This window comes from Dysidea avara, chromosome 10 (assembly GCF_963678975.1).
Source record: "Dysidea avara chromosome 10, odDysAvar1.4, whole genome shotgun sequence".
NCBI classification, from domain to species: domain Eukaryota; kingdom Metazoa; phylum Porifera; class Demospongiae; order Dictyoceratida; family Dysideidae; genus Dysidea; species Dysidea avara.
The window spans coordinates 19,973,179-19,999,946 of NC_089281.1; the positions used below are offsets into that span (position 1 = coordinate 19,973,179).

Consider the following 26,768-nt stretch of genomic DNA (forward strand, 5'->3'; position numbering starts at 1 on the left):
ACAGTACTATAATATAAAAGCCACATGTTTCTTTTCTTTTGCTGCCTGGTCATATCTGTGTTTTGTCAAGGTAGGCCATTATGTCAAAGAACTGGACTCAGTGTGGTTTGTACACCAGCAAGTGTACTATTGTGTAGTACTGATAACAGGGAATGTTTACAGGGGAAGATCCAGGGGGGGCTTTGGGGGCTGAAGCCCCCCCCCCCTTCATATTTAGGCTTTACTTGATCAATAAGCTGAGTATTATAATGAAATTTTGTCTTAGCATAATTATGTGATCACTAATAATACAAATACTCATAAACCCACCTTATAAACATCTTTCCAAGGTATTATCAGTGGATTTATGTTAAAGTTTATGCAACAAGGACCCGGATCAGCATTGGAGGTGTAAAAGATCGAGATACTCTAATAGAGCAGTCAGCTAACTACTCTAATAGAACATTAACTGGAAGCATGGAGTTGGTTCTGTTAAAGAATTTTCCAAATCTGCCTGCACCTATACATACAATGAAATGAATTGGTCTGTTTAAAGGGCTTCATTCATCTACTTGAATGTGTAGTTAATATGCGTGGCAATACTTAATTCAGGTACACAATTTCCATTAAAAATGCTCTCAGATTAAATCTTGTATTGTTCAAAATTCAAAATTTTCCGCTTTCAACATTATTATTATTCTAACATGCACCTATTCAGTGTTGTGCAATTGTGAGAGGGGTGCATCATGTACTTGGTTGTCTATACCTACCAAAACTTTTCCATTAGCAAAATGCTTCAGAGAGCCATACCTATAATCTAAAGGCAGTACATAAAATATCTACAGGCAGAAAATATTATGAATTTTATGTGGAAATGTCTCCAAATTGCAGTGTTTTAGCATCTATTTTTCACAATTTTCCTAGGGGGCATGCCCCCAGACCCCCTAGTTCCAGCATGCTTTGAAAGCTGGGAAGTGTGCTTCGCACACCTCTCTACCCAAGAGATTAGTACCTTGAGTTAGCCCCCCCTTTTATAAATCCTAGATCCGCCCCTGGTTTAATTAGTTTGGCATAATATTATATATAAATTTTCATCAGTAGTTTTTTGGGTGTGCGTATGTGGGCAGTTGCAAAGTGGTTTTGACAGCATGACCTCTTCTGTGAGTAATGTTTGCATATGGTTACATTTCACATCTAGACCAAACCAGCCCTGCAACTTGAAGGTGTTAGCATTCTAAACCAATCTTTTTTGCCTTTTTAAGACTGGTCATTGTTCTATATCAGCAGGCAGTATCTCAGGACAGAGTTGGAGTAGTTGCTTCAGAAAAGTACCTAGTCACTAGGTACTCTTTACTTTTAGTCCGTGTAACTTAGTTACAGTATACGTTTACATTTAAAAGGTAATTAAGTATCTAGTTACTAGTTACTTTCACGAATAAACTATGCTTATTTGTTAACTTTTTAAAAATATGATTTTGCCCAGATATGCATCAGCAAGGTAAGAAGAGAACTATATGTAGTAGTTGTAACATGGGCACGAGTGATTTGCCTGAAATATACACAAGAGCACTCGGGCTGCGCCCTCGTGCTCTTGTGTATATTTCAGGCAAATCACAAGTTCCTGCAAGTGCACATGGAAACTGCTGGAATGCTTTGCGAGCGTATTTATATGGGACCATGTGACTTTCGATTGTGGGTAACGTCGTAAGAGCAACGACAAGGCATTGCTGAGAGGCCGAACGTAAGTGTATCGTCACGAGCATGCAGATCGCTTCGATTGTGGGTACGAAATTAAACACAGGAAGCCCAAATACGAGCTGAACAGCTCATAATGAAGCTTAAGTGCACTATAAAGTACTTACTATAGTCTACTACTAGCCATGAATAAACTAAAGCAGTGAATATGTTTACAGCGCTATAATGGCCTAGCCAATTAAGCACCACGCCCAGTCACTACGCGTGTGTGACATCGCACCAGGTGTCAAAACGGCAATGTAAATACGATTCAACTAAACTAAAGTACTTACTTTACTAGCCATGAATAAACTAAAGTAGTGAATACCAGCGTTGAAACCGGGTCGGGTCATCCGGGTCATCCGGGTCACATTTATTTATTTTATTTATTTATTAATGCTTTACAGCACAACATTTTCTCCGGGTCATCCGGGTCTGACCCGGTTTACAATTTATCCGTGTCTGACCCGGATTGGATCACGTGAGAAACAAAATTGTTCGTTTGACGACGTGGAAACTTATAAACGCTATCGCGTAGCTCTTTCGTGAGCCACGCCCACTAATCGCACTACCAACATACGCTCAGCCAGAGGGGTAGCTATTTTTAGTAGGTGATCACCTTTTTTTGGTCTTCAACCTACAGCTAGGCTGAAGTTGCAATATTTACTCAAAATGAGTCGAACGCTCAAAACGTAGTCTCGTTCGCTCGCTCGAGACTAGCCGAAACATAGCTCTTATCGCACGCCTCGGCTTTAATTAATCCGGGACACATCCGGGTCATATCCGGGTCAGTGGGTCATCCGGGTCAGCAGTAGTGACCCGGTTTCAACGCTGGTGAATACTATTAACACTAATGGCCAAATCAATTAAGCGCTACACCCAGTGTCTGTGGGACATCCCCACGTGACTATTGAATGTAACATGTTTAATATAAACTAACCTGTGACCTTCTTCATTCAGTAAAACAATGAACTATCTTCTTCCCCAAGTCCATGATCTATGCCTTGGCTCACTTTACAAAAACTAAAACCCACTATCGATCCTGTGAAGTGTCGCTATATTAAAGGAGAGGAGATCACACAGTTTCATCAAAGAAATCAAATGATTTCTGAGAATGCTTGGAATGCATTAATGAGAATAGGAGGTAGTATATACAAGTTATATCACTCCTAGGAGGGATATAACTTGTATATACTACCTCATATTCTCGTTACTGCATTCCTGAGCACTGCTATTATACCACTTATACACCTTCTCTTCCCTTTGAAGTGAGGTGTGAAAGTGGTATATACATATATGTACTATACTTTCTGTAGCACAAAAATTGAAGTGCTCTTGCTTTTAAAGCATAAGTACCTACAACTACAATGTAATTATTGTAACTAGTTACTATTGTAATTTAGTTACTTTTCAGACAGTTACTCCTAGCTACAAGTTACTAGTTACAAAGTATGTGACTAGTTATATTATACTAGTTACTTTTGCAGTACCTAGTTATGTACATATAACTTAGTTACAATAGTAACTAGTTACCCCCAACTCTGTCTCTGGATTAGAGCATTTGGCTGCTCAAAACATTATTAAATATTTGTAGCAGTTTCGCTTCTATGTTTGACAAGGTGTGAATTCTATTGGCAGTCAAGTCATGGTAATTTTTGTGTCTTTTTTAACATGCAATATGTAAGTGATAATCAAAAAACTTTTTTTACAAGTTCAGTTTTAGATTAGAACTTTTAAATTATAGAGACTTACACCACATAATGCATTTATTTATTAACGATTTACAGCACAAGTGCTGAAGGTCTGTAGGACACCTGGTCCTACAGCCTGTTTAAAGTTGTTACAGAAAGTATGTTTGAAAAAGTGGAGAAAGGAGTAAAAATCTATGACTGGACCTGGGTAGCCTCGAACCTGCAGCCATCTGATACACAAGCATTATTGCTTAGGATCACATATGTAACTTACAAAAATTGCATGTTTTGTTGTTGATCACAGGTATTGATAATGGATTATTATCAATATATACAATATTAACAATCACGTTGCAATATCTTTCTTTTTGTGGGATAGTCCATTGCCATCCTCTGTTCAAATCTGAAGGGTCATAATAAGGACATCCCCTCTGTAATGGTATGCTTCATTATTTCATAATTTTAATGGAAATTACCTAACTGCACCTTATTATTATATCCATTGTCACATATTACAGTTGCACCACAGTTTTGGATTCTGTTCAGGGCTTCTTCTGGTGAAAGATGAGATTCTGGTATCCATGTGGCATGAACAGACTTTTTTGATGTCATATAATCCATAGCACAAGTTAAATTAATATCTGGTTGCTTAAATGCTATAAAAATGGTCACAGAATACATTACATATATGCATCATTTGTATTTTATTTTATAAAATCAAGTATATACTATACATGCCCTGGCTGTATTATGTATAGCACTGCAAAATATGCGCGCGCGCGTGTGTGTGTGTGTGTGTGTGTGTGTGTGTGTGTGTGTGTGTGTGTGTGTGTGTGTGTGTGTGTGTGTGTGTGTGTGTGTGTGTGTGTGTGTGTGTGTGTAACAACTGCAGAAACAATCAATTCTTTGCCATATGGGAATGCATATTGCATCAATTTAATGCTAGATGTTCAAATACTACTATTAGTTTCACATAGCCATAGCTTCATTAGATCAGTTCAATAGGAAAAAAGTTAGACTATAGACTCCACTATTGTGATCACTGTATGTAGACCTGCACAATACAGAAATAATACTTCTAAACATTTCTTGATTGTAGCTAGTTATAAACTTATAGGAAAGGATTTATGGTATCATGGTGTTTTTGAATTCTGAGGAAAAGTTCTGTACATTAGACACAAAACAAATAATCATAATCTGTGTTATTTATTTAGCTATTTTATGTACATAGTTATCCATACTGTACCTACAGTAGCTATATATGACTGGATTTTGGAAAATCACTCTTATGGGTGCAGAGAAAAACGTATTTTAAGCTTTGTTACTCACCAGCCTTGGCAGCTGCACATTTGGATTTTTCAGCAAAGATAGAGCAATTCACAACTTTTAAGAGCAGCTGGTGGCCAAGGTAATCCCTGTAGAGTTTACCGCCGTTTTAGATAGGTTTTTTCATCAGCGTTGCTGTATCACAAGTCCTCTAAAGGGAGTGGAGGGTGGGGGTGGCGCGGCGGGCAAGAGATTCAAAATGGACGAGAATGGTAACTGAAGGCACCAGACCACTAAACAGCCCGTCAGAGGCAGGAAATAGACTAAAATTTCACAAAACAGACATCACACATTTAGCTCCCTGCTTGTCTGTACAGAGTGTATGGACCCCCACACTGTTGTTCACAGGCCTGTACAGACATCTGGGGTAGTTATACAGGCCGCCACAGAACAATCCACCAAAAGCAGACCCAACCAGGGGCCGTGGAGAAGGGGGGCAAGGGGGACTGCAGCCTCTGTGAAAAGAAATATGGGGGGCTTAGCTCCGCTAAAATTATCTGAAGCTATGATGGAGAGTCTAGCTTAATAGCATCATTCGAGATACTCTAATAGAGCAGTCAAGATCGAGATATTCTAATAGAGCATTCACAGCATTCTTTGAGGATCAGTGCAGCAAGCTACGTATGCAGTTATAAATAACTGGAGATATAGTCTAGTTGGTAGAGGGCAACTATTGACAGCAGGTAATGACGTTTTTTTTTGTTTTGTTTTGGTCTTTGACTTACAACTAGGCCATGGCATCACCAAACTAGACCTCCAGCTCCCCCGAAATATAGGTGTCTCCGCCGCCTCTGGACTCAACAAGTTGAAGGTGAGTTTGATATGAAAATTGTTAGCCTGATAGTACAGCAACTTCATGCTGGTGTTATCTCACTTTTGGCTTTTGCGTCCATGTGGTTGATTTTGCTAAATTCGGTCACATATTGTAACTCACCAAAGCACAATCATAATTATGTGTTGAAACCTTGGGTGCTTGGGGATCATGTGCACGTTCATTAGTGAGGCAGATAGGTTCACAGGTAATGGAACAGTCTGGTGATAATAGGGCCACCCAATTTTTGATTCAGAAGGTTGCCATTGATGCTCAACATGGCATTGCTGCTTCTGTAATGGCAACAATACTATCATCCCAGGACTGGGCAGGGTTTGCCTCTCTGCCCACTGTTTAAGTGTTTATTATTATTATGCTAGATTATTCTCATTATTATAATTTGTTCATCATAATTATGTAATATAGCCTATAGCGGTAAGCTGTATCAATATTAGGCTACAGGGATCCTTAAAGTTATAATATGTAAGGTGACCCTGCTTTAGCCAAACTGGATTAATGCAGTGTTATTAATATTTCATAAAATTAATGTGTCATAGCTTAACCATAATTATGGTTTTGTAAATAGCTATAGCTCTACTCTGCTACTATATAATTAACATATTCTTACCAAAAGTGAAATTAAATGCTTCAACTGTGAGCAGAAGAACAGCTGTCATCAGTTCTTTTCCCTTTAATGACCTGTATTTAAGTGGAACAGTTAAAGGACATTTGATTATTGTATAATGTGGTGAGGTCTATTCTACGGAACGGAACGGAACAGAATGATGGACTAAATGACGAAATGGAATGCTTTCTCATACAGCTTACCAATGCTGTACAAGTTATCAGTGACACCTCCAGCAGGTAATCAAACATACCCCCCAAAAAGATAGAAACAATTCAAGGATCAATTGTGGGTTCTTGTTGGTTGTCATTAGTAATAAAGTACTAAGCTGACTCAGTGTGTTCATCTTCAGATATATCAAGTAGAGAACTTAAAGCATGGCTTGTTTTTACTAGTATGAGAAGTTTTGCTTATTTTGACTATAGAATGCACAGCCTTCAGTTCTAATCGGCAGAAATCACTACACTAGGAAACAAGTATGGTGACAAGCCGAATCAACTCAGTCTAAGCAGAACTTTCTAAAGGAATTTTGTGCAGTGTGTGACATTCAGAAAGCACAGGGAGGCTACATCGTGTTAACATCAATGATTTATTAACAGTGCAGTGGACTGATGCCAGATACCTCAGTAATGGGTTGAATCCAGGATGCATGGGAATGCTTTCTAAATCAAAACTTGCAGCTTAGCTATCATCGCTGGAATTGAATTTTATCAGTGGAACCTCCAGGAAATGGAATTGGATAGTAATAAAATATTAATAGCCGTCTCATGCTGTGATTATTCACCTACCTGATCAATCAAGCAGGTCTCTTTAATTCATTTATTGCATGACCAAGGCAAGTTTTGTTACTACAATGCAGAAGCTGATTGGATATCAATTGTTTCTGCTAATCTTGACAAGATAGAATACCACTCAATTTCTTCAGTTTCAGAGCCGGCATAATGTCCACAGAGCAGGGCCACCCACAGAGGGAGCAACTGGGGCATTTAGCCTGGACCCCAGCCTGAAAGGTGCCCCAGGAGGCCTCATGACAGCTCTTGAATACCTGTTTAAAAGATCAATATACTCTAATGGAGCAGTCATATCTAGGTACTCTAATAGAGCAGTCACAGTATTCTTCAGAGGAGCAGTGTAGCAAGCTTATAAATAAGGAGATATGGTTAGTGAGGATTGTTATTGTCAGCATGTAATGATCTTTTTTTGGTCTTCAACTTACAGCTTGGGTGAAGTTGTGATTCAGAATGGAAACCTCCTTGCCCCTGGGGCCTCACTTTAACTCTTTGTTCTGGGCTCCTTAATTTCTCTGGGCAGCCCTGCCACAGAGAAAATAACTAGAAAGTTATGGTGACAAAAATGGCATGACTTTACTTAGTCTAATAAACAGAATATATGATTGATTCAGGAGGTATCACTTTTGGAATGTTCAGATGACCAGAGATGAAATGCATGGATTCATCGAATTTTGATTGAAGACATTAAATATTCAAAGCAAACTGACTATATATTAATTCACGTTCTTTATATATATATTTTTAATTTTGAGCCTGCATACAAAAAATTAAAATTTTCTCAGTCAACTGATAGAAATCATAGAATAAGATGGGAGAGAAAATTTTATTCTATACTGTACAACTTCAAAGGAAAATGAAGAAAACATACAGACAAATCAATTACAATAAGGTGAATTATAGATTTAAATACAGTACTTGGTTTGAATTAGAGCCTTTAGACCAAAGCAAAAGCAGATGGAAAAAATGACTGGTGAGGTCTTGATTGATGACATTCATTGGGGGGTGGTAATTTCTTGTTCTTGAATATGTTGCAGTGGAGGTATATACAAATCATTATCAAAATGGGATATTAATTTCATTGTGAATAATTTTTATAGTAAACAATCAAGCATTATACTGTATTCATTTGTCCTCTACTTAAATATGCTACAACAGTGTTGGTACATTAGCAGTCTACCTCGAAATTTCAACTATAGAGTAGATCCAACACAGTGCAACCCACTTTGTAACAGACACATGTGATCCCACTGGACGAGCTGGACTGGGAATTGGTTTTGAAAATAGACAAACAAATTTAACCTGTTTTGTATGAAGTGAAGCATGTGAAATGTTACACCTAGCATTCTTAGGTCATATGTGATTAATGTGAGCATTCCATTTCAGGTCTGCATGACTAGATACATTGAAATCACATGTATATACATATTGGTCCAAATAACATTTGCATGGTGGATATGGCCATGATTTCAAATCATAGCATGGAAGGCTTGAATGAAATATGGTTGATCTTGGAGTTTTGGCATTTAGCCTAGCTGATTCATGGCTATGGCAGTCAGACTCATCCTAGAATTTGTGCAACAGAAAAATCAGCTCACTACTGAATACTGTACGTCTGGCATTAGTCCACTGCATCAGATGTTAATAAGTCCATACATGCACTTTAATAATGTTTGCAGAATATATAGCCACCTTGCAGTGTCTGCTGAAACATTTGTTCCTGATACACTGCACAAAATGCACCTTGCAGTGTCTGCTGAAACATTTGTTCCTGATACACTGCACAAAATTCAAGTTTTAATTCAGCTGGTTCTTTCCTGTCACCAGTGTCTTCCTGCTCGCTTTATTTGTAGTATAGCTACATTCAGTATACTGATTCATGATTTGAAAAGCCAGCCCAGACTGTTTTCTAAAGTCAAAATAAGCAAAACAGCTCACATACTATTTTAACTTTGGTAAGAACAAGCAGGGCCGCCCAGAGAAATTAAGGGGCCCAGGGCAAAGAGTTAAAGTGAGGCCCTTCACCCAAGTTGTAAGGTGAAGACCAAAAAAAAAAAAAAAGGTCACAACCTGCTGGCAATGACAATAACTACCCATCACCAACCATATCTCCTTATCTATAAGCTTGCTACACTGCTCCTCTGAAGAATACTGTGACTGCTCTATTAGAGTATTTAGATCTGACTGCTCTATTAGAGTATATCGATCTTTTAAACAGGTATTCAGGGGGCCCTTCATGGGGCCTCCTGGGGCCCCTTTCAGGCTGGGGCCCGGGGCAAAATGCCCCAGTTGCCCCCCCTGTGGGCGGCCCTGAGAACAAGTGCCCTTCTTGATATATCCGTAGATGAACCATGGATGAACGTCACTGAGACAGTTGATCACGCCATTAGTATTTCGTTACTAATGACAACCAACAAGAACCCACATCGATCCTATCTTATGTTTAATCACCCGTTGAGTAGGCTGGAGGTTTCAGAAATGGTATATAAGTTGCAAGCTTCCATTTCAGAAAGCGTTCCGTTCCGTGGTTTAGTCCATTATTCCGTTCCGTAGAATAGAATTCAACTAATTAGCAAAGTCTGACATGCTGATCATGCACACATGCAGTATCATTCAAGGTGCACGGTAGTGTGTCGTGCGGCCCAAGAATCCGGCGCGCCACACCGTGAGTATAATGACAGGAAGAAAGAAAACGCGATTTTCATACCTATGTAACTCTGTGATCGCTTATCTGATTGAATCCAAATTTGCTATAGAAGTGCCAGCCAGGTAGGGGACTCTACATAGCTACCAAATTTAAATAAAATCGCTCCAGAATGACCAAGATTTCGTTATAATTTCTTCGTTATTTTTCTTCATTTCGCACACTTTGCAAAAATCGTCATAAAACACGAATACATACTCCAATCGGGCTGAAATTTGGCACCCTTAAGGGCTCATTACAGCGAATCTCAGTACCAAGTTTGGTAGGAATCCGATAAATATTCGGCGGAGTTATGACCGATTATTCGTCTAAAATAAGGTCGAAATTCTGTCACGCCCACAGGGTAAGGAATGAGCTGACAATTGCTATGTAGATGGCGTAACCATCGTAGAAGTGCCTTTTTGCAGTTTCAAAGGAATGCAGATAAAGGTCATCGAGATATAACACAAAATCCAACTTGTGTCACGATTATGCGATCGAATTACTTTTATGAATAAAAGTAGTATTCACATGCACATACCAGGCAAACCGCTTGGAGCAATGCGCTGAAAATCGGTATGTAGCTGTAATAATCAACGTAGAAAGTCCTTGCAGTAGTACAGAATCGAATTACAAACCACTTAGTTATGATTCGGAAGCGAACTACATGTAGCAAAAGCGAGATCGAGATACTCTAATAGAACAGTTGTAGAATATAGCGTATTCGATCACGTGACTCAGTATTCTCTATTAAAGCACACCATACAGACACTTATGTTTACAAACATGCGTACAGAAAATATATACAAATGTCTACATGTCACATCTCTCCTCTTTAAGCATTTGCTTTAGTATCGTAGGCGATCTGGGGGGTGGATAGCTGTTCCTGTTTGTAGGCGAGTAACAGGTCTTGAATATTTTGTTGAAGTAGGGGCTTCTGTAAGTTGGAAATCAGATCGAGTTCGTAAATGTGCTCGATTTCTTCTAAGTTCTCCAGAGGGTGTCTCAACAACATACGATCGAGGTGTAGTAGCAGAGTGTGACACTTGTCCTGGTATCAGTCTTGACTGAACTCGGCTATCAACCCACACAGGCTGGTTTTCTGGTAGCTCTGGTAGGTTTCTTACTCTATGCCGTCGGTCATAGTTTTCTTTCTGTGCCTGCTTGTATTTTTGATCTAATGTTCTAAAGTGTTGAATGTGCTCCAAGTTCGGCACAAGGTGGTCATTCACTTTGTCCTTATCTTCCTCCCCATTAGCAATTCTGCTGGACTAAGTCCACACAAAGGTAGGGGAGTTGCTCGATAACTAAGTAGTGCCTTGTAAGGGTCCACTGTATGTTCCAGTAATTTCTTCACTGTCTTAACCATTCTTTCTGCTATTCCATTAGCTTGAGGGTAATAAAGGCTTATTGTTGTATGTTGGAATTCATACACCTGAGCAAATTACTTCATCTCCAGTGAGTAAAACTGAGGTCCATTCTCAGTCACCAGAATCACAGGGATACCAAATCTGGCAAAAATAGCTTTTAAGTGTGTTATGATGCTGGAGGAGGTGGTGGATGTAAGCTTCTGCACTTCTACAAATCTTGAGTAGTAATCAACTACCAACAAGTAATTACAGTGTTTTAGCTCGAAAAGATCAGCAGCAACTTGTTCCCATGGATAGCTGGGTAGAGGTGTTGTTAACATAGGCTCTCGAGGTGGAACAGTAAGTTTCTGGTAGGTTGGACATGACTGAATAAACTGTTCTATTGCACTAGTGACTCCTGACCACCATACTGAAGTAGCAACACGGAGTCTACATCTTTGTATTCCCTGATGACCAAGGTGTATCTTCTATAGTGTTTGCTGCCTCAAACTTGATGGTACAACAATGCGAGTTTGGTACAGTAACAATCCATTGGTGAGGGTGAGGCTACCCCAATATCTCCAGTAATCCTTCAATTCTCTACTTAATTGGTTTCTACTTGGCCACCCTGATGTGCAGAATTCAATCAGTTGTATACAGAGTTTGTCAGTTGCTTGAGCTTTGGCATACATTTCTAGCCGTTCTTCACTTGCAGGTAAACTTGCTGTGATAGACTGTACAAACTGCTCTGTCTCACTGGGAATTAGACCAGACTTGTCTGCTGTTTCTTGAAGGGGAGCTCTAGACAGCGTGTCTGCAGTATACAATGATTTGCCTGGCACATGATGAATAGTGTATTGAAATCTCATGAGTCGGAGTCTAAACTGCAGGACATGGGGTGTTAGAAGGTCTAAGATTTTCTGCCCTAGAAGAGGGATGAGGGGCTTGTGATCCGTTTCCAGATGAACAACTTTTCCCAGCACATACTCTGAGAACTTCTCTAATGCCCATGTTAATGCCAGTGCCTCTTTCTGTATCTGGGCATGGTGACATTCTGTTTCACTCAATGAACGGGAAGCAAAAGCAACAGGACGCCATTTATCTTCTTGCTGCTGTAGGAGAACAGCTCCCAAGCCATAACCAGATGCATCTGCAGAGATTTTGGTTTTTGCTACAACATCATAAAGTGCTAGTACTCTGGTAGAAGAAATGTCTTCTTTAAGGTTCCTAAAGGACTCTTCTTGGCCAGGAATTCTTGGTGCTTAGTAGGTCACGAAGCGGCTTAGAAATTTGAGCAATGTTTGGTGAGAACTTAGACATCTGATTAACCATTCCCATGAATCTCCGGAGTTCTGTGATGGATGATGGTGGCTTCATGGCTGAAATAGCTGCTGTTTTCCTTGGGTCTGGTGAAATTCCCTGCTTGTCAACAACATGGCCAAGGAATGTGATTTGTGGCTAAGAAAATTTGCATTTCTCACCATTCAGTGTAATTCCAGCTGCTTTAATCCATTCCAGAGCTGCCTGAAGTTTTCAGTCATGTTCATCTGGAGTATTCCCAAAAACCAGTATGTCGTCTATGTGGCATAGTACACCTGGAAGATCTGAGATGACTTCATTCATTTGACATTGAAATACTTCTGGTGTACTGGTTATACCAAATGGGAGTTTATTAAAACAGAATCGCCCTTATGGTGTTATGAATGTTGTTAACAATCTGGACTCTGTGGCTAAAGGGATTTGCCAAAATCCACTATTAGCATCAAGTTTGCTAAACATTGTTGCACCTGTCAGTTGTGCTAAGGTAGTGTCCACCTTTGGCATAGGGTGTATTTCCCGTAAAACATTCTCATTAAGAGGATTCATATCCACACAAATTCTAACTGCACCTGAAGCCTTTGGCACAACCACCATTGCTGCACACCAAGGAGTAGGTTCTTTGACACGGGATATAACACCTTAGCTTTCCATGCGCTGTAATTCTGCTTGTACCTTTGGCCTTAGTGCAAGGGGGTATTTCTTGGTGTGCTTAATGCATGTGGTTGAGCATTAGGCTTCAAGTTGATCTTGTACTCATGTGAAAATGTTCCCAGGCCAGTAAACAATGATGGGTACTGTGAAACAATACTAGTACTATTATCAACAGATTGTACATGTGATAACAACTTCAAAGCCTTGATGGCTGGAAATCCTAACAAATTGTTTGTGATGATCTTTACAATGTAGACAGGTTGTGTACAACAGGATCCTTCGTGTGTAAGAGTAAGAGATATCTTACCCTAAACTATCAGTCTGGTCCGATCTGGGCCGCAGAGTGTTGTGTCTGGTGGTTGCAAAGGTTCTATCTGGTTCAAACTGTTCCATGTGGCCTCAGACAATACCGTAACTTCAGCTCCTGTATCCAATTTGAATTTTATCAAGTTCTGTCCAATCCTCACTTGCAATTCCCACATGTTACCATTGGTATTCTCCACTGTATCAAGGTACTTGACGTCTTCATACTTGTTCATTAAGTGGCTGTTCTGTTGTGACAGAAATTGTGGCAATGGTGTTTGAAAGACATTGGGAGCCACGTCTGTTACATCTAAAGCAGGTCACATCCTTTGCTGGGCATGATTGTCGAGGATGTGCTCCTGTGCCACATCTTCGGCATTTGTTGAATGTGGGTTTATCTGAGGCTGGTGGAATTGCTGGCAACTTTCTCCTGGTGGGGAACTGTTTTACTGCATTCAGAGAACTGCTTTCTTGCTTGATAATCGGTCGTTGCAAGATATCTTGCTGGGTTTTGACGGATTCTCGTTGGCGAATTAACTTCTTCGCTTTGTCCAGAGTAAGTTCTGTTTCTAGTTGCAAACGCTCTAGGCGGAGTCCCGAATCCATACGACTAAGCGTTCGCGGATTAACTCATCCTTCATTCCTCCAAACTCACAGTTCTCAGCTAACCTATATAAATTTCTGTAATGAAACGGTCAGCCGATTCCCCTGGAAGTTGGCTGCGTTGGTTAAACCGAGCGCGCTCGTAAATTACGTTTTTCTTCACCTTGAAATAACTGTCAAACTCTTCAATAACGGCTTCTGATACTTCTTTCTATCATCAGTTGAGATACGAGTAGTGTCCAATACTTCCTCCGCGTCTTCTCCCAGGCAATATAACAAAGTGCTGACTTGGCGTTCTTAGCCTTTCTCTGCTAGCCCTGACGCCTGACGATACTGCTCAAAGCGACGCTTCCACTTCGGCCATTCTTCGCTGTTAGCAAACGAAAACGGGGTTGGAGGCTGTAGATTCATTATTCTGACACCATGTAAAATATAGCGTGTTCGATCACGTGACTCAGTATTCTCTATTAAAGCACACCATACAGACACTTATGCTTACAAACATACGTATAGGAAATACATACAAATGTCTACATGTCACAACAGTAACCCTAATAGAGCATTCAGCTACCGAGATTTGATTGAGACCATTATTAATAAATAATGAGAAGACATACAAATCCACAAAAACCTCGGTCTCATGCATGCGACCACAAAATACTGGTTTGCAAATGAACCCAGTGTGGGCATGGCAAGGGTGGAAGAAAAAAAATGATCTACAGATATATAAGGCTATACAGTAACTACATGTATAACATACAAGTAAAAATTAGGACTACAATAATTACGCAAGTACTAGGTTGGATACAGCCACTCCCTGCAGTCTCTCGCCATAAAAATTCTCTGGGATGCTGCAACACACACCTTTGAGGCAGGGGCGGAGGAAGTAGTTGATATGAGGGGGGGGGGGGCTGGGCTGACCCAGACTTAGTCTCTGGTTTGGCATGATGAGATCAAAAAAAAAGAAAAGGTCGCAACCAGCTGATAATAGCTGCCCACCTCACCAGCTACGCATTCATAGCTGATAAACTACATAAAATCCTTACATAGCTCGCTACAGACTGTTCTAATACTGTGACTGCTTTATTAGAGTGACTGCTCTATTAGAGTATCTCGATATTTATCGCGGTTTTCAGCCCCACTCCAAGAAGGATAGCTTCGGCGTGCTATCATTCTGAGGGGGGCTTTGGCCCCCTAGCCCCCCCCTTTCCGCCGCCTATGCTTTGAGGCATCATCTAGTAGTTGTCTCACTGAGGATTTGGTAATAGACAAATCCTGGTCAACAAAACGGAGTGCATTGTAAGTGTTAGTAACAGAATATTGATGGTAATGCCCTAGCACACTGATCTCAAGGCATTACCTACTCTAATAGAACAGTCACTGTGCAGGTACAAATAAATCGCTCAGCGTTGGTGTGTTCAATCTGATGTTACGTGTACTTTGTGCGACTCAACTCATCCTACCACAGCTCACATCCTAGGTGGCTGTCCTGTTGCCTTAGCGCAACAGAGATATACATACCGTCATGATCAAGGTCTTAACCCTCTGGCCTCTAAACTCAAAGAAATGTTTAGTGACAATCCATCTATCCATGGTTTTGCTGACCTTCAGGGTTTGCGAGCTACTGAAGCACTTCAAGCCACTATTCCATCTACCATACTAATCACACCTTACAGGCCAGATATCATTGTATATAACTCAGGCAAACCCTTTGTTGCTTTACTTGAACTAACCTGCCCTCTAGACTCAAAACACAACATTTAATCTCCTAGGTCAGGAAAGCAAAACAAAGCTGAGTATCATCAACTGCTTGCGGAATTTGATCACTTACAAATCTCAAACTATTATGAAGCTATTGAAATTAGTGTGCTAGGTTGCTACCTACCTTCTTAAATTCAGAACATCAAGAACTTTATTGACTTTGTACAACTTTCTGTAACCACCAAATCTTCCATCCGACAGATCCTCGACAACGCTGCTCGTCAATGTATGTCATGTTCACAAAAGATTTTCTTGGCCAGGAATTGTAGTGACTGGTCAACCGAGCACTTAAATTAATTTTGTCTTGTAATTATTGTTGCTGTTGTTGTTAGTCTTTTTATACATGTAAACACTCCTTGCCGTACCTACAAGATCTTATTTTGCTTGATCTGACTGTGGTCGCATGAGACTGAGGACTAATAACGTATTGTATGCATCATCCTATTACTTATGATGGTTTTCTCTCTTATTATAAGTCACCCTGTAGGGAGATCAGCTTGAAACCAATTCACCGTGTAGAGAGTTCAGCTATAAACAAATCACCTTGTACAGAGTTCAGCTATAAACAAGTTACCTTGTGTAGAGTTCAGCTACAAACAAGTCACCTTTTTACAGAGTTCAGCTACAAACAAGTCACCCTGTACAGAGTTTAGCTACAAACAAACCACTCTAGAAAGTTAAACCACAACAAATCACAGTTCAGCCATAAACTTAAGATAACAGCTAGCTCCCTGTAGAGAGATCAGATAGAATTAATTTACCTTGTAGAGAGATTAGCTTGAAGCAAGTCACCCTGCAGAGAGAGAGAGAGATCAGCTTGAAACCAGTCACCACGTAGAGAGTTCAACCACAAACAAATTACCCTGCTAGATCAGCTAGAAACAAGTCACCCTTTAGAGAGTCAGCTAGAAATCAGTTACCCTATAGAATTCAGCTACCACCCTATAGAGATCAGCTACAAACAAGTCATCCTGTAGAGAGATCAGCTTGAAACCAGTCATCACGTAGAGAGTTCAGCTACAAACAAATTACCCTGCTAGATCAGCTGGAAACAAGTCACCCTTTAGAGAGTCAGCTAGAAACCAGTTACCCTGTAGAATTCAGCTACCACCCTATAGAGATCAGCTACAAACAAGTCATCCTGTAGAGAGATCAGCTTGAAACCAGTCATCACGTAGAGAGTTCAGCTACAAACAAATTACCCTGCTAGATCAGCTGGAAACAAGTCACCCTTTAGAGAGTCAGCTAGAAACCAGTTACCCTGTAGAATTCAGCTACCACCCTATAGAGATCAGCTACAAACAAGTCACCTGTAGAGAGATCAACTAGAAAAGTTACCCTGTAAAGACATCAGCTAGAAATAAGTCACCCTGTAGAAAAATCAGATAGAACCAAGTCACCATGTAGAGAGTTCAGCTACACACAAGCTACTCTATAGATATCAGTTACAAAACAAGTAACCCTGTAGACTACAAACAAGTCACCTTGTACAGAGCTCAGCTACAAACAAATCACCCTATAGAGAGATCAGCTAGAAACAAGTCATCCTGTAGAGTAGGCTTGTGTCGATTATGCTGGAATAAATTTTGGCATACTGTAATAGGGGATGAAAAGCATAAAGCATAATGCTGGCATAATGGAGCGTAATTAGGAACATAATGGGTAAATGTCCGCTATGATAATTATAACTTCTGCTATCATAGTCACAAAGTCAAGGGAAAATCTGTTTTAGATGGTGAAATTATTCCTGACAACGAGTAGAATAATGCACTACTACAAGTTAACACCGCTAGACGAAATGAATGCTTTTCATTGACATTGTGCATGGGTTTCAGTTTTAAAGGACACGTGCAGTCACGTGTCAACTAGCACTAAGGCACGACAAAGCAGTTTAGCTGAGGTTCCATCATTGAATTTGGCATTATATAACATCAGGAGCTTATGAGCCGCCGAAGGCGGCAAAGGAGCATGAAACTTACGTTGCCTACCGGGTGCCATCACAATCCAAATTGTTTGCCGATTAGTTTCCTTACAAGGAAACTAAAATCTCGTTATTGGAAGCCGTATACGGAATTGCGCGTGACGAAATATCAAGGTGCGAGCTCAGCCAAAGCGGGCTGTGTTCATTGTCGAGGAGGCCTAAGTACATGACTGAACTGTCGCCAAAGCGTGTCACGTTTCAACAATGAGGGAACACCAAAGTGTCACAGAAGAAGTACAGGGAGGCGACTGGCAGTGACCCATGGCGACGGCTCGAGCTAAACCTAAAATAAGTGCATGATTTCTTTGCGGTCGGTATCGCGTCCTATCTCAGTGAAGGTAGCTTTAAATAGTTGAAAATGCTTTAAATACGCCACGGCACTACATGAACACGTACATAGTTACATACGTACACATACTTAAAAAAAAAACATATTTCGTACATCAGTTATGCGTTTAATAACTCACGAGCCTAATGCCATAGCTAGTGCCAAACGAGATAGCTATCACAACACAAAATCACTTGCTATAGAAGTACTGGGTAACTAATTGTATCACTGCTAATTCCTTCAGGAGGGTCAGCTCAAGCCGACAATGTTAGCGTCGCTAGCTATATCGACAATTTTATATTGTAACTAACCCCCGATTAGCTATCTACGTACGTATATATAGATTACGTTATCAAAATTCCTGTAACTGTACATGTTGATTCAACATTCTCGATCTCGAATTCTTTAACTCCCAAGTTATTATAGTATTAAACATGGCACGGCTACAGTATAACAGCTGACACTTCTCTATAGTGTATTTACTATTGAGCCAGAAGCACATCTGCCATCTTTACCAGATAAATCTATGGGCCACCATGTAGGCAATAATTACCATCACACACAGTGATATATTAACTGAACTCAACCGACTTAAACCAAATAAATCTTGTGGCCCAGACAACTGTCATCCACGTGTGTTGAAAGAAATCAAAGATGGACTTATGTTACCACTCTATCTCCTATTAATAAATCACGAGATAAATCGTTACAGGAGTCCTCTTTGCCTTCATGTTGGAAACTAGCAACAGTCACTGCCATTCATAAGAAAGGTGATTCAAATCTTCCTAGCTATGACCGCCCAATCAGCCTTACTTCAATATTTTGCAGAATGCTTGAATCAATCATTAAAAATAGGATAATGTCTTAGCTATACTTCCAAGCAAATGACTTTTTTGCAATGAGCAACATGGATTTCATAGCAGGAACCTTGTGAGACACAGCTATTAACTGTTATGGAGCACTGGACTAGATTTTGTTGACTAAGTTAGAAGCATATGGTGTTAATGGCTTGGTGCTTCATTGGATTAAAGCTTTTTATCAAACAGAAAGCAACGAGTAATTGTTCATGGAGCACTCTCCGAGTGGTCTACTTTCACTAGTGGTGCCCCACAGGATAGTGTGCTTATTTGTTATATATGTCAACGACCTACCTGACTGAATACAGAGCTATTTGGGTATCTTTGCTGATGACACTTTATCGCCTCATCTCAGTGCTCATCTGAAGATTCTTCCATTTTGCAAGAAGACATTGATTCCTCTTTGCAATGGTGTGACACATGGCTATCCTTTCTTAACCTTCCTAAATGTCACTACAGCACAATTGGACATTCTTCATTAAACACAGAGTATTGTTTCCCCTCCGAAAATGAAGCAAATATGAGGTTTATTGATCTCCATGGTTGTGGAGGATCTGGGTGTAGTATTTGATAAAGATTTGAAGTTTACACCTCATGTTAAACAAACTGTAATGAAAGCTAACAGAGTATTGGGAATTATTAAATGTACCTTTGCTTTCAGGGATGCAACCACAATAAGATTATTACAAGTTACTCTTGTTTGCCCAATTTTGGACTATATGCATCAACTGTCTGGAACCCTCGTCTTATGAAAAACATCCGTAAATTAGAAGCAGTTCAAAGAAGAGCCACAAAACATATACCCTCCTTCTATAATTTGACATACTCTGAAAGACTCCAAGAACTTACAGCTTACTTTACCATTGACCCAGAATGGATCTGATTATGAGTTACAAAATCCTGAACAATTTAGTATCTGTGGACAAAGACTATTATTTTTACTTTTACAGGGTTTTGCAATTGAATTCGTCGCCTTTGCGATTGAATTCGTCCCGTTTGCAATTGAGTTCGTCGGTATTGCAATTGAATTCGTCCCGTTTGCGATTGAATTCGTCGGTTTTGCAGTTGAATTATTCGGTTTTGCAATAGAATTCGTCGCGTTTGAATTACAATTCGTCATAAACAAAACGGCTCCAAGAAACCAACCCGTTCATTAAGAGATGAACTATTTATGCCTTGGAGAGTTACACTTGAGACACTAGAAGGTAATTGAAGCTGGTAGTACGCGAAGTTGATAGCTGTCTGACAAGTTAATTAACTTGCTCGCGAATGACCACACCCATCGCGAATGGCGTAGTAGAGTTTGGAATGTTGCTGGATAAGCTGTAGAGGAAGAATTATTGCCTTATAAAGACTTTTTTACTACTGTTGTACTTGAACAAGTTCTTGTAGCAGCTGCTACATCATGTTTTCGTGTTTGCTCCAGCTGCCATTCTTGTTATGGACGAATTTAACTGCAAAAGCGACGAATTCAATTGCAAACGGGACGAATTCAATTGCAAAAGCGACGAACTCAATTGCAAAGTCTCCGAATTCAATTGAAAAGTCGCCGGATTCAATTGCACAAACTGTAATACCAACCCCACCTGATCAAATGGACTTGGACTTAGCCACGTTTGGATGACATTCTTCGTAACCGTTTAGCCTGGCTACACCACTCGATCGGCAGGGATGTGTTGAGTCCTGCTGAAGGTGCTGGAGAGTTTCCTCGAAGGTTTGTATGACTGCATCCCAGAGGATTTTTATGGCAAGGGATTTCCGAGAGTGGTTGTGATAATGTACTTGTAATTTAATATTTTTTTGTTTTGTTTTGTAATCGTTGTTTTTGTTTGTAATTGTAATTACTTTTCTCCCTTGCCATGCCCACGTTGGTATCACTTGATCACCAGCCTTGTGGTCGCATGTGACCGAGGGTTACTGAATTTGTAAATGTATATACATGTCTCATTTATTATGATAGTTTCAACAACAATTACATAAATTGCTTAAACACTGCTGTTAGAGGTCATAGTTTTTCACAGAGAATCGTCAATGATTGGAACACCTTACCCCATTAAATTAGATGTATTCTTGTGTGACCGCCGGTTTGATTGTATTTGAGATTAGTTTTACAAGACTTTGTCTTCCATGTACCAATTAACAAATAATAATTATGCAACGAAGTACTAAAGATAATACGAAATGTGGTTAAAATTATGTCATTAAATAATGAATAAATAAATGTTTGAGAAAACTACAAGGCCTAAAGCTTTGTACTCACTGGGAATAGAATCCATGTTGTATGAAGAGACAATCGTATAATGGGCGGCTGTATTCGTGGAGGTGATAGAAACGAACGATTCTATTTAACGCCGATCAAAACATTTAGCACGTGACGCCCACTACACAAGCGAACTACTGTCCATAAATTATTATTATTATTATTGGGGGTACAGGTAAGGAGGCAAAGCCTGTAAAAACCTGATCTAAACAATCAAACTACTACAAAAATAACTATACAATATCATACTGGTAATCATAATAAAAAATCTATCTAGGTGTGTCTTAAACAAATTGGTTGAATGAACATTAACTGAGTCATATGGGAGTCCATTCCAATCATTTATAATTCTTACTGAATAAAAGTGACGGCGTGGCAAGCAGGTAGCGTGTGGTTTGTAGATCTTTAAATCATGACCTCTTGTTATAGAAGATGATCGAAGGGTAAATAAAGATGAGCTATCCATGTCCAGCATGTTATGAAATAATCTGTATGTGTAAATTAAGTCCCCTCTACGACGTCGATATCTGAGGGATGGTAAGTTTAGATGGTTTAATCTGTCAACATATTGCAAGCCTTTAATTTCGCTCACTAACTTGGTAGCTCTTCTTTGAATTTTTTCAACTGACTGCTGATCAAGTATGAACTGTGGACCCCATATAATATTTCCATATTCTAATATGGGACAGACAAAAGATTTGTACAGTTGGAGTAACACGTTGGTGTTCAAGTACTCAAACGATTTATTAATCACAGCTAGTATACGATTAGCTCTTGCAGTTACTATAGCAGTATGGTTATGAAACTTCAGAGAAGAGTCAACGACGATTCCCAAATCTTTGACTGACTCAGTAGATGTTATAACATTACTGTCCATACAATAATTTCCATAGGAGTGGGTGAGACCTAAATGCAAAACATAACACTTGCTAATATTAAAATTAAGCAACCAGGTTCTCGACCATTCAAACAATATATCAATATCCCGTTGAAGTTGTAAGTAATCGGCTTCACATCTAATTGATCGAAAGATCTTGGCATCATCAGCAAATAGTAAGATTGGGCTGTCCACAGATAACGGAATATCATTAACATATAACAGAAAGAGCAGGGGGCTAAGGACTGAACCTTGGGTGTTTGAAAGTGGGCGAAAGCAACTGTTTCGATTAGAAGATGAATGGTTGCTACACCTACTTAATAAACAGCATGATTGGAAGTTGCTACTGATCGCTGGAGGTTAGATTTTGTTAGTTAAAACACTTTGATAGTCTTGTTTCTTTATGCACCTATTTCTTTATGCACCTATCAATGTATTGCCCCGCCTCTCCGGCGTAAGTGGGGCTTTACAGGGGGAATTGACACGAAACTGCTGCCCCACTATGGGGCATTTTACGATCGGTCATTAAGCGCTCAAATATTTTTTGTTGTAGGCTTCCTTTGCTATGTCAAATCCCGAGTATATTCCGCGTTGCAACTGGGGCCAACGGTGGGGATTTGACATGATAGGTTTGCCCTACTATGGGGTATTTATTTAGCTTTACAGCATGCTTGCAAGTAAAAAATCATAATTGCATGCTGAAGGTAGCTGTGGCAGCAACGGTACTGACATCCAAGGTGAAAAAAAAGTTAACAATTTTAGTTACTGTTCAAATTATAGTAACAGTTCATTGAAGTTAGCTGAGATAGGCACACTGGAGCAACAATGACATGGACAAAGGATGTGAAAAGTGCAGGCTCGATCAGAATTGAAATTATTGGAAAATGGATTAATTGGCGTTTGATAGTGTTAGTTGGTAATGAAATGTTAATAGCTGGGAGATGGTTGTAAGGTCGTACGATTCTGTTGAAATAAAAGTGACGCTGTGCTGCTGATGTTCTAGGATGGATTAGCTTGTGATGTGTCCCTGATCTGGTTACTGGTAAAGGTAATATGGTCTCTGATTTCAAAGTTGTCTGATGGCGATTTCAATGATTTTATTAAGAACATAAGGTCATCTATTTCATAGATGTACATTATTGGAAGGAGGAATTTGACATTCGGCTGTGTTAAATCCCCACTATAGCCCCATATATGCCCGAGGGGGGTAGTAGGGCAATACAATGATAGATGCATTAGTCTCGCGTAACTAGGGTACCTTCACTCATGTATGGGATGGGAGAAAACCTCACCTGGCAGGCCATTGTGTGAAGAAGGTGCAGTTTCCAGCTGGTAAGTTTGTGTGATGATGCATAGCTCTCCACCTGAAGCCTTTTAGTGCCAGGGGTGCCCAGACTGATCACTGATATGGGTCCTGAGAAGGTATACACAAAATGTGCCCTTAGGTTGATAATTGCTGTGTGCATGGTTGTGCTTGCTATTAACTGCTATTGTAAGCAATGCTCCACATACTTGTGCACACTGACATATTCATGAAATTCTGGTATTGCATTTCAGCCATGTTTGTTCTCCAAATTTTTTTTTGGTCTTGCAGCATATCCACAGCATCATGTGATCATTTTAGTACAGCCCATGTTAAATATATTCATAACTCAGATACCACTTGTAGGTGACAGACAGTTGAAATACTCTGCTTTATCCCAATCTTACCGTGGTTTGCTCTTGGCAACTCCAGCCATGTCTTAATCCAGCGCTCTAATCCATCCTCATTTAAACATATCATATAACATAAATTGTGTAAAATTGCATAAAATTAATGTAATAGGTATTCGTTGGATGTTTAAGCTTTACTACTTGTAGGCATCAGATTCAATACCATGATTCTCACAATTTAAAGTGCAATCTCACATCCTCATATGTCCATGGTCGGATAATCACTGATCATAATTGCATACTAAAACATCCCTTATGTTTATATGTTCCAGTAAATTCCTCTAGAATTGTATCACTGTGCATCTTTTCTACCTGCACACACTGTGTTGGCCATGCAATCTTTGTACATGCCCCATTAGGAGGTTGTCCCATTGATGATTGTACTTGGTTGTATTTGCCCCGGGCCTAGTTATACAACAAAGTACTAAGAATAATAAGAAAATGCGGTTGAGATTATGTCATAAATAATAATGAATTAATGAATGAATAAATAAATAAATAATGTTTGAGAAAACTACGAGTTCTAGAGACATGAACTAACCGGGGATAGATTCACCTGTGAATGAAGGTACAAATGTATAATTGCCACACCCGTTCGTGCTGATGACTTGACCATATGTGTAATTCTATATAACGCCCAGTACCACATCCTTGCTTAATTACAGATTGCACGAAGGAGGAGATTAGCGAATGTCTGAGGAGTGACTGCAGGAGACTCCACATGTGAACAAGAAGATTACAATTGAATTTTTATGTTTGTAACGTCTCAAGTCTCCATGCCATGCCATGCAGCTGCCAGTGGATTCATTCACATAAATATGTGATTGAACAGTACAAGAAAACATTAAAACATATGCCACGCTCTTTACAATACAGCTACATATAAAATACAAGTAAACAATCTTGTCTTGTGCAACTGGCATGGCGAACTTCCTTTGTGTTGGTGTCAGGCAATTCAATATGTGCTTAATCTTTTTTGCCTTCACCTGGCTTAGCTACTAGGCTTTGACTGGCTTGGATGTCTTCCTTTATCTGGTTCATCTGGCTTGCATACTCCTACAGTATTGTGTAGCTATCTCCTGCAAGTTATGTATGCAATTATAGTGTGTCACCCATCATTGTGTCATTGCTACACCACTGATGAACCTTATTTAGCTCTAGTATATACTGTGCTGTATATTGGCTAATAATTTTTATCTGGTGATGTTGCCTATAATATATTGCTGCATACAATACTGCAATAATGCATAGTTCTCTCCTGTATGTTTTGTATACATATACTGTGTACACATCACTGTGCCATTACCACACCAATGATATGCTGGCACTTAGCTACTGGTGGCCTTTAGTAACAATGCCACTATTGTGTTGTATCTGTCACTACTGTGACATATTGAGTTGATTTGGGGATTGTATCTTCACCACCTAATAACCTCACCAGGGGGCTGTCACGTTGGTGTATGTACTTGGTTGTATGTGATGCGGTCCTAGTTATACAACCAAGTACTAAAGATAATATGAAATGTGGTTAAAATTACGCCATTAATAATGAATGAATGAATAAATAATAATAATAAAATAATGTTTGAGAAAACTACGAGGTCTAGGGACATGAACTAAGCGGGGATAGATTCGCCTATGAATGAAGGCACAACCGTATAATAAGTACGCCTGTTCATGCTGATGACTTTACCGTACGTGTAATTCTATATAACACCCAGCACCACACCCTTGCTTAATTAGAGATTGCGTGAAGGAGAAGATTATTAAACGTCTGCACAGTGACTACAGCAGAGCCAGAGGCCACCTTACACGTAAACAAAAAGATTACAAGTATGTTTAACTGTGTATTTAGTATGCAGGATATGCGCTCCAGGCATCATGCAGTGAACAACCAGCTGATGACCAGTTGGGATACCAGCTGATGTGCTCATAAACAACCAGCTGGAACAACAAGCTAGGTAATGAGTAATGTAACACTTGTACCAGTGGTAGTTGTATTATACATCTTCATCTGGCTTGCTAGCGGCTGGAATTATTTTCCACCCTGCTTAACCACTACTCTACTGTGAGTCTGTAATAAACAAGAAGCCGATGCAGTGCTGCATATGCAACAATGTGTAACTATCTCCTGTATGTTGTGTATGGCAGTATGCATAATATTATAGACTGTGATCACTGTGCCAATGTCACACTGCTGGCATACTGACACATCACCAGTGGCCTCTAGTTACAACAGAGTCTGTTGTGCCAGATTGGCTTGATTGGGATCAATTACTAATTTATTTATTTATTTAGCTTTACAGCATGTGTGCAAGTAAAAATCAAAATTGCATGCTGAAGGTATGCCAGCAACGAGTGCTGAAATCCTAGATGGAAAAAAAACAATTCTAGTTACCGTTCATTACAGAATTATAGTTACAGTTCATTGAAATTAATGGAGATAGGCTCACTGGAGCAATGATGACATGGACAAAGATGTGAAAAGTGCAAGCTCGATCAGAATTGAAATTATTGGAAAAATGAGTCCATAGGTGTTGGATTAATTGGCATTTGATAGTGTTATTTGGTAATGAAATGTTAATAGCTGGGAGATAGTTGTAAAGTCATACGATTCTATTGAAATAAAAGTGACGCTGTACCACTGATGTTGTTCTAGGATGGGTTAGCTTGTGATGTGTCCCTGATCTAGTAGAGTTACTGGTAAAGGTAATATGGTCTCTGATTTCAAAGTTGTCAGATGGCAATTTTAATGATTTTATTAAGAACATAAGGTCATTTATTTCATAGATGTACATTAGTGGAAGGAGGTTTAGTTGTTCCAGTCTGGATTTATAGGTAGATGTGTAGTCATTTAAAATATACTTAGTTGCTCTTCACTGTATGCATTCTAGTGATGTTATGTCTTTTATTAATTACGGTCTCCATATTTGTGAGCAGTAGATTAGTTGGGATCTTACTAATGAGATGTAAAAGTTTTTCTTGGCTTCCATACAATTGGTTTTAAAAGTTCTCCTGATAAGACCTAAAGTTTTATAAGCTTTTGCAGAAATATATGAATAGTGGGCCGTCCAGTTGAAGTCACATGTGAATATTACCCCAAGATCTTTGTGGTGTGATAAACGAGG

The 26,768-nt window shown here is 39.5% G+C and overlaps 1 protein-coding gene across 2 annotated transcripts in view; it reads right to left on the reverse strand.

The window, feature by feature from the left end:
• LOC136268767 (uncharacterized) overlaps window positions 1–26,768 on the reverse strand; it is a 158,924-nt gene that overhangs the window by 81,616 nt on the left and 50,540 nt on the right. The gene's annotated exons all lie outside the window — the stretch shown is intronic.